Here is a 16,761-nt window from a genome sequence, read left to right on the forward strand (position 1 = left end):
ACCTAACCTGCACGTCCCTGGACATTGGGCAATTTAGCATGGCCAATCCAAATCAAGGCCTTTGAGCAATATAGTGATGTGGAAACCAAACACCAGAGAATGAGAGAAAGGGACAAGGAGAATAAATGTACTAGCAATCAAAACTGGATTCTAACCATCACAATAAATAAAACTAAAAGCTCAGTATGTGAATGTATGCTGCATTGTAACAAAAAATAAAACTAAAAGCTGCATTGTAAAAAAAGCGAATTAATTGACTGCACACATTGAAGAGAATAATTATGATCTGAGACTCCTTACAGAGATATGGCTTCAGAATGACAAGGATTGGATCCAGAACTTTGAGGGGATACGTGGCATTCAAGTCGAGTGAGAGGCTCAGTAAAGGTAGAGGGTGGGCACTGCTAATCAAAGCACTGATAACATGGTAGTGTGGTGTCAGCTCGGATTTCTGGTCCTGATTTCTCTCTCCTCTGATTAAATGTTGTCTGTTCTCAGCTCTGCTCGATTTCTGTTGAAGCTTTGACCCCCTTTTACACCTTCTGGAGCAATAAAATATTCTGAGCCTCCTGGAAATGACACCTTATCTATACCCCTCCTGATTTTAAAAATCTCTACAAAGTTATCTGTCAACTTGCTCGGCTCCGTTGGAAAAAATGTACCAGCTTCTTAATTCAAACCCTCCATTCCCAACAACACGCTGGTAAAGTAGGGAATAGGGAATTACATCAAATCACATAAATGTACTGTCTGAAACAATCTAGCTGTGTTCTGGCCTGAGATATTGAGAGTCCCTGGTGTAAGTAATTACGAATGCAATAATTTTGGTCACAGAATTGAACAATCATTTTGCAACAAAGTGATCTACTCTGATAAGGAGGTAGTGGTCATTTCTAGGGTAAGTGAACAGTTTGTAGATCAGGGAGATGAGGTTCCAGACACTTGGGAAGGGCAAGAAATGAATTTGATAAATACGACAAAGAACTGTGGATGCTGGAAATCTGAAACAAAAACTGAGAACACGGGAAAATCTCAGCAGGACTGGAAGCATCTGTGGAGAGAAAGCAGAGTTAAAGTTTCGAGTCCAGCAACTCCTCTTCGGGATTCTGAAATAGTTTGTGAGAACCCCTTAAGTCATCTGCCCAGCTTTAAGACCATAATACACAGGAGCAGGATGAGGCCATTTGGCTCATCGAGTCTGCTCCACCAGTCTATCATGGCTGATACGTTTCTCCATCCCATTCTGCTGCCTTCTCCTCATCACCCTTGACGCCTTACTAATCAAGAACCTATCTCTGTCTGAAATGCCCTCAATGACTTGTCATCCTCAACCCTTCTCCTAGTGGAAACATCATCTCCACGTCCACACTAACCAGTCATAGAGTAGCACAGCGCTGCCTGACCCACTGTGATCTCCAGCATTTGTTAATTTCAGCAAGGATTCCAGCATCTACAACAACGTGCTTCTAAATTTTGTACCCAGTTGTTTAGCTCTCCCTGGATCCCGTGAGATTTAACCTTACTCAACAATCCACTGTGCGGTACAATTAACAAAGTTCCCAGCCCCCACCTCTTTCTGCACACATACGCAGCGCGATGGATCAGTGGTTAGCACTGCTGCCTTACAGCGCCAGGGATTCGCTTTCGATTCCAGCCTTGGGGCGACTGTTTGTGTGGAGTTTGCACATTCTCCCTACCGTGTTTCCTCCGGGTGCTCTGATTTCCTCCCAAAATCTAATGATGTGCAGTTTCGGGAGAATAGGCCATACTAAATGGGCCCATAGTGTGCAGTAAGTGCCGTGGCATGGGATAGGGGAAAGTGTCTGCATGGGTTACGCTTTGGATGGTCGGTGCGGACTTGTTGGGCTGAATGGCGTCTTTCCACATTGCAGGAATTCTACGTGGTATTCCCCCAACTCCAGAGTCTCAGCACTCTTGGCTTTTCCCATGGACAGTGTGCGGGAGGAAAACAATGTTTTACACGGGAGTAAGGATCCGTGCGTGTGAAGCTAGAAGTAAACGCAGTGAATTGCTTGAACTGTTTTCCCCCGTATACCAGAGGCTGAGGGGTAATCTTACAGACGTTTATAGAATCATGAGAGGTATGGATAGGGTAAATAGACAAAGTCATTTCCCTGGGATGGGAGAAGTACAGAACAGGACGATATTATGTTTGGGATGAGGGAAGCAAGTGTGAATTATCTGTCGGAGGAAGTGGTGGATGTAGCTCCAATTATAACATTTTAAAAAGGCATCTGGATGGGTATATGAATAGGAAGAGTTCAGAGGGATATGGCCAAGTGCTCGTAAAAGAGACGAGATTAATTTAAGCTATCTGGTCGGCACGGATGAGTTGGACTGAAGGACCTGTTTCTGTGAGGTGTTATCTCCATGTCTCTGGTTTGCCCGTAATGTTTGCCATGTCTGTATATTCAGTATCTATCCGTTGTCGGTGACAATGCCTTGATATCTCATTTCCTCCATCTCCCCACTTCCACTCCCCAGATGTTAACCATTTCGTATCTGGTTGTTTCTCAAGAAGCTGCATTGAAGGTTCATCCTGAATTGACACTTTTGTTTGCTTCCCAAAATCAGACTTACTCACTCCTAGATGTCGTGAAAGTTACTAACTCTCAGGTGGAGGTATCCAAAGTTCAGAGGTGTCTGTCTTCATGATTTCACTTTTCGGTCTCTGCAAAATCCTGAATCAGTACCATCGGGAGGATTAGTTTGAGCGGAGTGAGAATAGAGGGGTGAGAGGGGGTGGGATGGTTCTTTCAATTTTGTAGAAAAAGAAAAGAATGTTCTGCAGAAAGTAGAATTGCTTGTTTGGAATTTATAACCTGGGCTTACAGTGATGACTTTTGTAATCTCTTTTTACAGATTATTTGAAGATCTGAAGACGGACATTTCAATATCAATAGATGAAGAGCTTTGCCTGAAACATTGACTCTGCTGCTCCTCAGATGCTGCCTGATCTGCTGTGCTTTGACTCTGACTCTCCAGCATTTGCAGCCCTCAATTTCACGTCAATGTCTGGCAGTCACTGAATCCATCGGGAGTATAACATTTTTTGGCTATGATTATGTGAGAAGGAACCAAGCTTTTTGGTTCCTCTTTCAGTACGTTTTCAGCATCAGTGAGACTGGAAGAGAGACCCGACTGTTGCAACACTGATTATGGAGGCAGTAAAGGTTATACAGACTGGGAAGAGGAATTCACGGCAGAGAGGTGCTGTACACGCGTTTGTGTGCAGCTGAAGCTTCGGTCATGGAGAAACCCAAGGAATCCCGTCCCGTGGAGAAACCATGAAAATGTGGCGACTGTGGGAAAGGCTTCCGTTTCCCATCTGACCTGGAGAATCATGGGCGCAGTAACACCTGGGTGAGACTGTTCTCCTGCCCTGAGTGCGGGAAGACCTTCAGCAGTTCCTACTTTCCGCAGTGGCACCAGCGGGTCCACACAGCCGAGAGGTCATTCTCCTGCCCCGAATGCGGGAAGGCCTTCAGCTATTTCCTCCATCCTACTGACCCACCACCGGGTCCACATATTAGAGAAGTCCTTCAGCTGCTCCAAGCACGGGAAGGCCTTCAATGATACCTCTGCCCTGCTGAGGCAACAGCGGGTCCACACCAGGGAGACCCCGTTCTCCTGCCTCAAGTGCAGGAAGGGCTTTAGCCAGGCATCCCACCTTCGGGTCCATACGGGGGAGAGGCCCTTCTCCTGCCCAGAGTGCGGGAAGGCCTTCAGTAATTCCTCCCACCTGCTGAGGCACAGGTGGGGCCATACCGGGGAGAGGCCGTTCACATGCCCCGAGTGGAACTGGAGGTTCTCATCATTCTGCACCTTGCAGAAGCGCCAGCGGGCGCACCAGTGCTCCCAACAATCTGATTCTGCTGGTGAAGCTGCTGTGGGCCACTGAGAGGACTGAACCCCTGCCCATTCTGACAGTGCTTATAGTGGGAGAGTCGGTTGGATTTTTTTGTTTTATGCCGTCGTGCTCCCCCACCCCTGCAATTTTGCTTCCAGTGGGCGCTGCTGCTCGTTGAGACCAGGAGCTGTTCTCTTTAGATTTTTTTTGTCCAGTTAAACAATTATTGACTCTGTCTGGGAACGAGTTCCAGTCTGTAAGAAATAGCTGAATACTTCAGGGTGTCCATTCGCATTCAGCAATGACTTAGAAATTAAATTTACGGTTCTGTGCCTGTGAACAACTCATCATCGAAGGATTGCCCAACGGCTTGGCAATCCATTGTTGGAAACTGTTTGCTTGAATTGATAATTTGAAAAATTCTCTTCCTTAATTTACCCCTTAAGTTTCTGTCTCGGAGATGGTGGAGGAGTTGATCAAAGGGATTAAATCATTGCTATTAACTGGATTATCTTGTTTAACTTTGCCCTAGTAAATTTGCAGTATTCATAATTGTTTGTTTTTGTTTAAATTATAATTCTGGTGTGCAAGATCTGTTCATCAAGTGTGGTTCACTTCACGAAACTGCTGTGGGTCACTCCCAGGACTGAGCCCCTGTGTATTCTGACAGCGTGTGTGAAGTGGGAGAGTCAGTGGGCTTTTTTGATTTTGACCTTGCCCCGCCCTGCCCCGCCGCCAACTGCTTCCATTGGGCGTTGCCGCTTGTTGAGCCCAGGAGCTGTTCTCTCTAGATTCTACTGTCCAGTTAAAGAATTTTTGACTCTTTCTGGGAATGAGTCCCAGGGTGTAAAAAATGGCTGAATACTTTGGGGTGTCTATTCACATTCAGCATTGACTTTTAAATCAGATTTACAGTTACGTGTCTGTGAAACAGTCATTGTCCAAGGATTGCACAAAGTCTTGGCAATCCATTGTTGGAAAGTGTTTGCTTGAATTGGTAAGTTTAAAAAAAAATTCTTTCTTAATTTGCCGCTAAAGTTTCAGTCTCTGAGAAGGTGGGGGACTTGATAAAAGGGTCTAAATAATTGCTATTAATTAGATTATCTTCTTTAACTTTGCCCTAGAAAATTTGCCATATTTATCATTGTTGTTTTTTATTTAAATTATAATGTTGATGTGCAAGATCTGTTCTTCAAAAAGTCTGGTTCGGAACCGTTGAGAAATTGAGGGACATTGCATATTTTAATTTCACTCTGTTGTGAATCTGGTGAGAGTGACATTCATTTGTATTGGGTTGCTTACCCTTAGTTGTCGTGTCTTCCACCCCAACTATTCACTATGGTAGTGAGTTCCGCAGTCTCACCACACTCTGAGGTTTTTCATGAAATCCTGAGTAGAGAATTGTAAGGGAAAATGTGGACAAGGGCAGAATATAGGGTCTTAACTGCAAAAGCCAGGAAGACATTCGACAAAGTAAAAACATGACAATGTCGGGATAAATAAGGAACTTTGACAGCAATGAAAAGGTCACACGTCAGAGTTCAAGATAATGGTCGTGACAAAAAGAAAAAGTACTCTGCAGATATTGGATATAGTAATTAAGCAAGTTTCTAGATGCTGTAGTTGGTTGAATACGATAATAAGAGATGAAATAACCAAAACCATTCATGTAATTTGATGTCGGTAACCATAAAGCAAGTGCATACTATTGATTGATATAGACCAACTGCGTGCAAGTTGGTCATTCAGCCCATCGAGTCAACATTGACTGACCGTCCCACCCAGACACAGTTCGTTACACTATCCCTGTAACCCTGCATCTCCCATGGTCAATCCACCCTCACCTGCACATCCTTTGGACTGTGGGAGGAGGCCAGAGCACCAGAGGAAACCCACGCAGACACAAGGGGAGAATGTGCAAACTCCACACAGACGGTCGGCCCGAAGGTGGGATCAAACCCAGGTCACTGATGCCGTGAGGCAGCAGTGCTAACCACCGTGACACCACCACATGCTGCTCTCTAAAGAAGTGAATTTCAAAGACTCGAGAACACTTGTGAGAAAAACAAAACTCTCCTATCTTAAATGAGAGACTAATCTCTGGCTAAAATTGAGTTGACATTACATTTGCATTAAGTCCTCTCCAGATGTTATACAGCTCCATCGGATCATCTGTTTCTTCTAAACTCAAACTGATACAAGCCCAGCCTGACATCCCCTTCTCCCCGATTATAAGTTGAGTAAATGAGCGACCCTCGACCTCACTGGCATGACAAAGGATGCCCTCAATCCAAGTTGACCTTAACTGTCTCACCTCTTGACCCCCACGCCACAATGTGGTCAGCCGCAACTCAGCCCTGAACGAGAGCAGAGGAACTGACCAGACATCAGTGAGGTGGACATTGCATTCCCAGAGAATATTATTCACATGAGAATGTTGTTCAGCTCACATTCGGATCACTGCAGGGACTATGTCTCCTGTCATTTCAATGTCTTTGATCCCAATAACAGTCTAGATTTGTTGTACATTGTGTGCGTTTTATCTGTGTTTCACTACATGATTTTCTGTTTCTGCCATTCCCATTAGGATGTGTGAATTCAGTCCCAGATAATGGACTCAGTTCTGAATTTTCCTTGATGATTGGTGTAAGACGTACTAAGTGTCAGTCAGAATGGAAGAAGCTCTACTGATGATTTAACCCTCTGCTGTCATTGTCCTGGGACTGTATGAATGGGGAAGTGTAGAGGAAGTTTTACTCTGTATCTAACCCAATGCAGTCTCTGTCTTGGCAGTGTTTGTTGGGGACAGTGTTGAAGTAGCTTCACTTGAAATTTAAGAGTAGAGGAAGCTTTATTCTGATTGTCATTCCATGCTGTCTTTGTCCTGGGAGGTTTAGATGGCATCTATAATTGAAGTGAATGCAGACTTGGCTGTGGGAGTGGAGGGTACTTGTACCTGAGCACACCCATCTTTGAGATTGCTGTGCTGATCAAGACAATCTCAGACACCTTCATGCACTTTTCCAACCAACCACAGGGTGGTTAAGGATGGGTATAAATGCTGGCATTGCCAGCGATGCCCACGCCCCATGCATGAATAAATAGTTTAAAAGTTACATTCACGTTCCAAACCCTCTAATGTATGATTACTTACATGGAAAATTCCTGTCTGTTTGGAATTTCATTTTAAAACATAGGAATGTGTCAACCATGTAGAAATATAACAAGAACAACAAATGGAGAATTTAACAGGTAATGAGCAGGACCAGAATGCTGAGTCAGCCTGACCCCCATGGCTGAGAGAGTTCTCCCAGATGTTGAAGTTACACCAGTGCCTTTTACTCTTGCAGCTTCCCCAAAAGTTTGTCCCAGATGTAAGATCATTCAATGACCCGAAGTACGAACTGTTTTTATCTCCATAGCTGGTGCCAAACTTGCTGAGTAATTCCAGCCTTTCTGCGCTACCCTTTTATGGGATTTGAGCGTCCCTAAATCAGTGTAATGAAGAACTGCAGATGCTGGAGATCTGAAACCCCAAAATTCATCAAATGCTGGAGAAAGGCAATAGGACTGGCAGCACATGTGGAGAGCGAAGCAGAGTTAGCATTTCCAATGCTGTGACCCTTCTTCACAACTGTTCTGGACTCAAGCCAGAATATTGTCTCTGTTTCTTTCTCTCTCTCTCTCCACCGGTGTTGCCAGACTGGCTGAATTTCTCCAGCAGTTTCTGTTATGACACTTTCGTAAGGTTGATGTTTTTTATCCATCCCTAAGTGCAAGGTGTCTTGCTTGTGCCAATTCAGAGGGCAGTTTAAGAGTCAACCACATTGCTGTGGGTCTGGAGTCACATGTAAGTCAGACCATACATGGATGGAAGTTTCCCTCCTGAAAGGACATTGGTGAGCATGGGTTCTTATGACAATTGACGAGTGCCATCGATACCATACAGAGACTAACTTTGTGTTCCCCATTTATGATTTGAATTATTCACATCTCACCTCTTGCTGTGGTGGGATTTGAACTCATGTTCCCTGGATTACCCATCCTGTGACATTATGACTCCACTGTTGTTTCCCATTCTTTGCTATTTTGTGTTTGCTGTTTACGTCTTTGTCCTCTGATATTTGGGAAATTGAACCTGTTTAAAAGATTGCCCTAAACTTGTCCCTTTGACCAAGTCTTTGGTCACCTGTCCTAATCTGTGCTCCGCAGTTGTGATTTTTAAAGGAATTCTCATTATGTTCATGTGAAGCACTTTGACACAGTTAACTGTACCACAGGTACTATTTGAATGCAGCTTGTGTCCCTATCTTAATATCTGAAAGTGCAGGGTCATATTTCAAATGTAGAAGACAAAATTGAGGATGATTTCTTTTCTTTCTGAGGGTTGTGTGTCTTCTTCAAAAGGCAGTGGATTCAAAATCTTTAAGGCAGAGGTAGATAGGTTCTTGATAACCAAGTGGATGAAAGATTGTCGGGGATGTGTTGGAATGTAGAGTTGAGGTTAAATTCAGATCAGGGATGATCTTATTGAATGTTGCAGCAAGCTCAAAGTGCCGATTGGCCTACTCCCGCCCATTATATGTTTGTATCAAGCAGTCTGTGTCTCCCCTCTTACAGCTATGAACTGGGTAATTCCTTTCCAATATTGCCCCTTGTAGACAGTTAATTTCACACCGATGGCCCCCTATTGGGAGCAGGTACATTGTAGCAATTGCAGTATTTCTTGTGTTAATTTTGTTGATTCTTACTCAGTGTTGCTGAGAATCTTCGAAATACAAACCAAAACACTTCTATTATTATCGCACTAATGGAAGTGTTGGTTTGGATGTAACATTGTTGAATTAGCCATTCCCATCTTTTCCAGAATTCTGTGTTTAAAGCCCTCGAGTCTGGTTTCCACCCCTGAAACTGTTCTTATCAAGGTCATGTTTGACATCCTTTGTAACGATGACAGGGATAAACATTCCCTCGTCGACCTCCGGACAGCCTTGATCAGGGTTAATGACAGTACTGTCCCTCTCCAGCATCACTCTATCCTCTGGGAGGGTCTGCTTTTCGCGTCTTCCATTCTGATTTGTTTAACCGTAGCTGCTGGTGTTGGCATCTATACTGATGATATCCAACTGTGCCTGAACACCACTTCTCTCCCGACTCCTCGATCATTCATAATTTATCAATAATTTCATCTGAATGTCTGCCCAATTTCCAGCATTGGATAACCATAGACATTCCCTTAGTTAAATATTGTGAAGTGTGAAGCCATTGTTTTAGTCCCCAAGTTCGACCTGAGCCCCCGCCCCCTCCCCACCCCCACCCCCACCCCAGTAACTCTGTTGACAGCCTTCATGTCACATTTAAAACTAGGATAGATAGATTCGTGAAGAGTCGGGGGATGAAAAGTTACAGGAAAAGTGCAGGAAAGTGAATGTGGGGAATGCCAGATCACCCAGAATCCTACTGAATGGAGAAGAAGGCTCAAGGGGCTGAATGGCATATTCCTGTTCCTATTTCTTATCGTTCCCGAGCCCTTCCCTCTGATACAGGACACTGACTTCAGTGTGTGCCATTACTGAGAGTGCTGATGTTCCCTTGTGTAATATCAACAACTTAGCAGCTGCTGAAACCTCTTGCTCCTTTATTACCTCCAAACACAATCAGCCAATGTGTTCAGGGGAGGCGATGGCCGACTTTATTGTCACCAGACTATTTACCCAGGTAATGTTCCGGGGACTTGGATGCACAACCTGCCACGGCAGATGGTGGAATCTGAATTCAATATAAATCTGGAATTAAGAGTCTAATGATGAAATCGTTGTGGTTTGTTGTAAAAATTTATCTGGTTTCCTGCTGTCCGAACCTGACCTGATCTCCATGTGATTCAGATCCACTGTCAGCTGGTTGAATCTTCACTGCCCTTTCAATCAAAACCTCCTCTATAACCTCCCTACTTTTATACTCCATTTAAAGGCCAATCTCCCTTTTGCCTTCCCTATTAGTCACTGTGTTCCCAGAAGCAGGATTGTAGATCAGTTTAAAGTAGGTCCTATATTTCTGATTACAACGGTACACAAGGCAGTGAAGAAAGGTTTCAGCACACTGGCCTTCATCAATTAGGGAATTGAGTATTGATGTTGGCAAGTTATGTTGTAGGTATACAGGACGTTGATGAGGCTGCACCTGGAATATTGTGATCAGTATTGGCCCTCTTGGTGTTCTGACTTCTGACTTCATCAACTCTGGGTTTGTGTTGAACTTGATGGGATACTTTGTCCAACTCAGCATGTTTAAACAGGGATTCATTTGAAACTTTTCAGGAGGTGTGCACAACAAGATTGAACTATTCAAAGTTACTTGGACTCGATTTGAAACTTACATCAGGACTAGTAGTCAGAGACACATAAAGCATGGAAACAGACCCTTTGGTCCAACTTGTCCATGATGACCTGATATCATAAACTAATCTAGTCCCATTTGACAACACCTGACCCAAATCCTGTGGCACCTCATTTCATATAAGTACCACCCACTGCGTGAAGAATTTGTCCCTTTAATATATTTCGCCTCTCACCCAAAACCTTTGACCTCTCATTCTGGACTCCCCATCCCAGGGAAAAGACCTTGTCTATTAACCTGTCCATGCCCCTCATGATTTTTAACCTCTATTAGGTCACTCCTCTGCCTCTGATGCTCCAGTGAAAACAGTCCCAGCCTATTCAGCCTCTCCCTGTAGCTCAAACCCTCCAAACCACAGCAACATTCCCGTAAATCGTTTCTCACAGAGAAGTCAACGTTTCAGTCATGAAGAAGGGTTAATACCCAAAACGCTGACTACTCCACATCCTGGTGCTGCCTGGCTTGCTGTATTCTCGCCACCTCCTGCTTGCCTACTTCGAGTTGCAACATTTAGTGGCTCAGCGTTTACCACTGCAGGCTCACCATGCCAGGGACCCAGGTTTGATTCCAGCCTTGGGTGGCTGTCTGTGAGAAGTTTTTATATTCTCCCAGTGTCTGAGTGCGTTTTCTCTGGGTGGTCCTGCTTTCTTCCATAGTCCAAAGATGTTCAGGTCATGTCGATTGGCCATGCTTAATTGCCCATCGAGTTAGGTACATTAGTCAGAGGGAAATGGGTCTGGATGGGTTACTCTTCGGAGGGTCAATGTGGACTTTTTGGGGCAAATGGCCTGTTTCCACACTGTAGCTAATCTCATCTGCACCACTTTGTCACTAACGAATGGCTGAGTATACTTCATGGGCCGATTAGCCTAACTTCTGCTCAGATGGTTTTGCGGTCTAACGTTTCTTTGGATCATTTCATTTGGCAATGTGCAGTCCCTGTCTCAATGAGCAGCAGTATCCAATGAAAGCAAAGCTCATACGATGGTTGAACTCCTACAGTGTGGAAACAGGTCCTTTAGCACAACACATCTGCACTGATTCTCCAAAGAGTAACCCACTCAGATCCATTTTCCTACCCTCCTTAAATTGCACGCAGACCCCCAAGGGTGGAAGTATTCCTGGATTCCTGGTGCCATGAGGCAGCAGTGCTAACCGTGAGCCACCATGAGGTTGTGGTTGTGGGGGGTGGGGGAGGCAATTGCAGTCCAGCAGAAAACAAAAACAGCCCACCTACTCTCCCAGTGCACCCACTGTCAGAACTGGCAGGAGGTTCAGTCCTTGGGGGTGACGAAAGGCAGCGTCACTGGTGGGATCTGATTGCTGGGAGCGCTGGTGCCCCCGCTGGTGCTTCCGCAAGTTGCAGGAAAACATGAACCTCTTCCCACACTCGGGCCAGCTGAAGGTCCTCTCCCCGGTGTGGACACACTGGTGCTTCAGCAGGGCGGAGGAATTGCTGAAGGACCTCCCGCATTCAGGGCAGCAGAAAGGCCTCCCCCCTCCGCCCCCCATCCCCCCATGTGGACCAGCAGGTGCTTCAGCAGTGTGGAGGAGCGGGTAAAGCTCTTCCCACACTCGGGCAGGAGAATGGCATCTCCCCGGTGTGGACGGACTGGTGCCTCAGCAGGGCTGAGGAATTGATGAAGGACTTCCTGCACTTAGGCAACTGAACGACCTCTCCCCCATGTGGACCCACCAATGGGCCAGCAGGTCGGAAGAAAGAGCAAAGCCCTCCCTGCACTCGGGGCAGAAGAACGACCTCTCCTCAATATGGACCCACTGGTGTCTCAGCAGGTGGGAAGAACTGCTGAAGGCAATCTCGTACTTGGGGCCGGAGAACAGCCTTCCCCGGTGTGGACCAACTGGTGCAACAGCAGGGCAGAGGAATCACTGAAGGCCTTCCCACACTCAGGGGAGCAGAAGGGCCTCTTCCCCTCTGTGGACCCATTGGTGCTTCAGAACCCTTTCAAATTTCACAATATCCTTCTGATAGGAGGGAGACCAGAATTGTACACAATATTTCAAAAGTGGTCTAAAAAATGTCCTGTACAACCACAACATAACCTCCCAACTCCAATACTCAGTCAGAGGATTTGGGAAAACTTTCAAAACCCACATAAAACAAACAGGAAAGAATGGAGGGATAAACCGAATTTTTGAGAGTCAGCTTGAAAGCATTAATGAGAAATCGGCGGACTGCGTTTATTGGGTAGCTGTTCTCCTTAAATACACTATATACGTATTTTTCTTGTGCTCTTCGTAGTTTCTCTGTGCTGCAGTGTTTAGTGGCTCGTTGAAATAATCTCCTGATGCAGCTTCGTTTGTGGGTGTTGGGATGATTGCTTCTGTGGTTAAGTACTTGGTTTGTGTGTGTTGTTTTTCTGTAGATGCTAGTTTGAAGTTCCTCATTGACTGTTCGCTCTCCTGTGATATCAAGGAATGGCACTTTGTTGCTGTTCTCCTCCCCTTCAAACCAGGAGCCCCCCTTAGACCATAGTCTCACGACTTGGAACACCAATATACAGACTAGTCAAAGGCCTCCACTGAAGGCTAAAACACCGAGTCGAAGATTCACTCCACTCCATTTACTCCATCCAAGAATTCCTGAACACCAAAGACACTGAGATAGAAGGGGATGGAATAATGTTCTCCTTTGACATAACAGCCCTGTTCACATCCATTAACATCAACGTGGCCAAAGAAAACTGAAGACTCTACTCGAAGAACCAAAGACACAAACACAGCATCAATTTCATCAGCAAAGTTAGCACTGTCAAGCTCGTGGAACTGTTCCTTACCATCCACTTCATATTCAGTAACAAGCCCTACAAACAAATCACCGAAATATGCATGAAACCACCGGCATCTGGATTCCGAGCAGAAGCAATACTGCAGAGACTCGAACAAACAGCCCTTCCAACGATCCAACCCAAACTTTGGGTCCGCTACAGCGATGACACTTTTGTCATCAAAAAATGAAACAAATTAGTGGAAACCTCCAACACCATCAACAATATCCTTCCTGACATAAAATTCACAAAAGAGGAGAACAAGAACAAAGTGCCATTTCTAGATGTCACAGTAGAGCGAACAGTTAATGGGAAATTCAAAACAGCGTCTACCGGAAAACACTGCACGCAAACCAAGAAATTAACTACAGAAGCAATCACCACTACACAAACAAACAAATAAATCTGAATCAGGATACGATTTCAACGAGCAACGACACACTGCAGCACGCAGGAACTCCGAAGATCAATAAATAACTGTCCAAAGCATTTTAGAAGAACGGGTGGTCTATAAACCCCCGGAAAACGGTTTCCTTGACCGGGAATCGAACCCGGGCCGCGGCGGTGAGAGCGCCGAATCCTAACCACTAGACCACCAGGGAGATACGGACCCAGCAAAATAGCTCTACTGAAAATTTCTTCCCTGCCCGGAAATCGAATCCGGGCCTTGGTCGGTCGAAGGCTTTCACCTGTGTATCCAACAATGTCATTTCTTGTATCCATTGCTCCTGATGTGGTCTCCTCTACATTGGGGAGACTGGAGACTCCTCGCAGAGTCAAGTCAGAGCGCGTGAGGGAACATCTCCAGGACACCCGCAGCAATCAACCCCATTGCCCTATGGCCCAACATTTCAAACCCCCTCCCACTCTGCCGAGGACATGCAGGTCCTGGGCCTCCTCCATCGCCGCTCCCTCCCCACCCGATGCCTGGAGGATGAACGTCTCATCTTCCGCTTGGGGTAAATTCAACCCCAGGCCATCAATGTGGACTTCATCAGTTTCCTCATTTCCCTGCCCCCCACCTTACCTCAATTCCAACCTTCCAGCTCAGCGCTGTCCTCATGACCTCGCCTCCCTGCCAATCTCCCTCCCCACCTATCCACTCCACCCTCCTCTCTGATCTGTCACCTTCATGCCCACCCCCATTCACCTATTGTACTTTTTGCTACCTTCGGCCCAGCACACCCCACCCCCAATTTATCTCTCCACCCTGGAGGGGTCCTGCCTCTATTCCTGATGAAGGGCTTTTGCCCGAAACGTCGATTTTCCTGCTCCTCGAAAGCTGTCTGATCTGCCGTGCTTGTCCAGCACCATTCTGTTCTAAACTCTGGTTTCCAGCATCTGCAGTCCTCACTTTTGCCTACCCAATAAACCCAGTGTGCCAATTTCACATCAACAAACTGACACAAGCAGACACAACGTCTGCAGAACCCTAGCCACATTACTTTACATTAAAGACATCTGGGAAATGATGTCCAGACAACTCAACCCTCTCAGCATCATGGTCGCCCACAAATTTACCAACACCCTTAAACAGCCTCGAATGAACCTGAAATACCCGATACAAACAACCAGCAAACGAATGTAATTTACAAAATAGCATACAAGGAAATAAAAACATGAACTCTGCCGCACAGTTCTCTGTGGCAAGAAATGCTGGGATGAGATAAGGAAGATATTTTCAGCCAAGAAGAATCGACACTGATTGGACAACCATTTAAAATCAACGCTGTCTGCCCAGGATGGAAGATCCGAAGGGATGAATTTATTTCTTATTTCATGAAGATTTACAAAGCTGAGACTGGGTTTTGGTGTTTGTTCCCTTTCCACTCCTAAGAACCGCAGTGGTTGGGGCGGTGTGTTGGGGAAAGTGAAATGTGCCCATGAGCAGTGTGTGGGGTCTTTCAGCTTCCCCTCCTCTGACAGCGCTGTGACTTAACTCTGATGTTCTCAGGGACATTTACTGACGCGAGACAGTGAAAAGATTCTCATTCCTGCAGATTAGGAATTGTTCCCATACGCCGGTTTCATGACAATGAGAAAGATTAATTGGGATGTGTGAAGAAGCTGTGAGCTGCAGTTGAAACGAGTAGGTGGAGTCAGATACGTCATCCATTGCCCCCATGGTCCTGAAGAAATGTTTGCTTTTGTGTGCTTGAGAGACTTTGGACACTGGTGTGGCAGGGAGAATACTGGGATACCGAGTGAGGGAGATTCAGTGCGTTGACTGTGAAAAGTGCTTCAAACCATTTACTCAGATTGGGGAATTAAAATCACACACCTCACGGTGGGAAAGACTATGTCCCCGCTCTGGTTGTAATTTCAAACCCAGAGCAACACAAGGAAAGCTCCACCCAATGGGGAAACCGTGGAAATGTGGAGACTGTGGGAAAGGATTCCCTTCCCCATCAGTGCTGGAAACCCAAAGACACATTCACAACGGGGTGAGGACGTTCACCTGCTCAGTGTGCAGTAAGGGGTTCAGTCAGAGAGAAGCCATTCACGTGCCCCATGTGCAGGAGAGAGTTCACTCAGTCAGCTGCACTGCTGACCCACCAGTGGGTCCACACTGGAGAGAGGCCAGGAAGTTCCAAATGGGCTTCACCTACTCCTCCCACCTGAGGAGGCGCCATCGAGTTCACGTGCCAGCGCAAGGGGATTGAAGGAGCGATGGCCAAGTGCTCCGATCAACCCAGCACTGGGGCGTCCCAGGTTCGAATCCCACTGTGGTATATTTCAGAATTGGAGTTCGGTCAGTAATCTGGACTTCATAATCTAAGGATGAAACCACTTTTAGGGGGAAAAAACACCATCTGATTCACTCATGTCCTTTTTAGTGAAGGAAACTGCCGTTGTGGGAAAGGGTTCACTCAGTCATCCCAGCTGCATGTTTTCCCCGGCTGTACCAGGGATCCAGTTACAAACGGACAACTCAGCTGACCAACAAAGAAAGTGGGGTGGGGAGAGTGGGTGCATTTTGAGCTGGAGGTGTTTTCTTTAAAAACTACTTTTTGTATGTCTTTTTCCTGGGGAAATCTGAAGCTGTAACAAAATAGGGTCGTAGTAAAGGTTACCTGAACTTACCACCCGGCTTAGACTCTGTGAGGTCCAACAGGTTTTTGTTTTAAAGCTGCTCATTTCTTTCTGCCTCCAGCACTAATGTCATGTCTCAGAAGGACCAGTGAATGAGTAGCTAATATTGTTCCAAACTGTATATTTTTTCAGGACTTCAGGTTCATTGTTTCATTGGCATTGCAAAGTTTATTGGCAACAGTGGGAGGTGTGGGCTGTATTCAATGGAAACAAAGTTTTAAAATCTCACAAACACCAGGGTATATTCTAACAGGTTTATTTGGAAGCACTAGGTTTCGAAGTGCTACTCCTTCTTCAGGTAGCTGTGGTGTAGAATCACAAGACAGAATTTATCGCAAAAACATTAGAGTGTCATGCAACATAAGTGACATATTGAAGAAATCGAGATTGCTGTTAAATCTTTCATCTTTTAAAATGGGCTGAAGATTTCGGTTCATTAATATGTACATTCCAGAACTTCTTTTCAGTCACGTTCTCCAGGAAACTTGATGTTTTATAAAAGGAGGTAACACCTCACATCAAACAACGCATGAAAGCTGTGAGGTGAGAGTCTGTCTGTGTCCCAATCTTGATTCAGACTGTTTCTATTTCCAAATATATAATCCTGCAAAT

General features: G+C 45.5%; 1 protein-coding gene and 1 non-coding gene across 2 annotated transcripts in view; one reads left to right on the top strand and one right to left on the bottom strand.

Moving 5' to 3' along the window:
* The window catches only part of LOC140460300 (uncharacterized), a 749,266-nt gene that overhangs the window by 200,617 nt on the left and 531,888 nt on the right, over window positions 1–16,761 (top strand). The gene's annotated exons all lie outside the window — the stretch shown is intronic.
* On the bottom strand, window positions 13,587–13,658 carry trnae-cuc (transfer RNA glutamic acid (anticodon CUC)). Its single transcript has one exon. It is a non-coding gene; the product is annotated as a tRNA-Glu (tRNA).

The sequence above is a fragment of the Chiloscyllium punctatum genome, chromosome 36 (assembly GCF_047496795.1).
Source record: "Chiloscyllium punctatum isolate Juve2018m chromosome 36, sChiPun1.3, whole genome shotgun sequence".
NCBI lineage: Eukaryota > Metazoa > Chordata > Chondrichthyes > Orectolobiformes > Hemiscylliidae > Chiloscyllium > Chiloscyllium punctatum.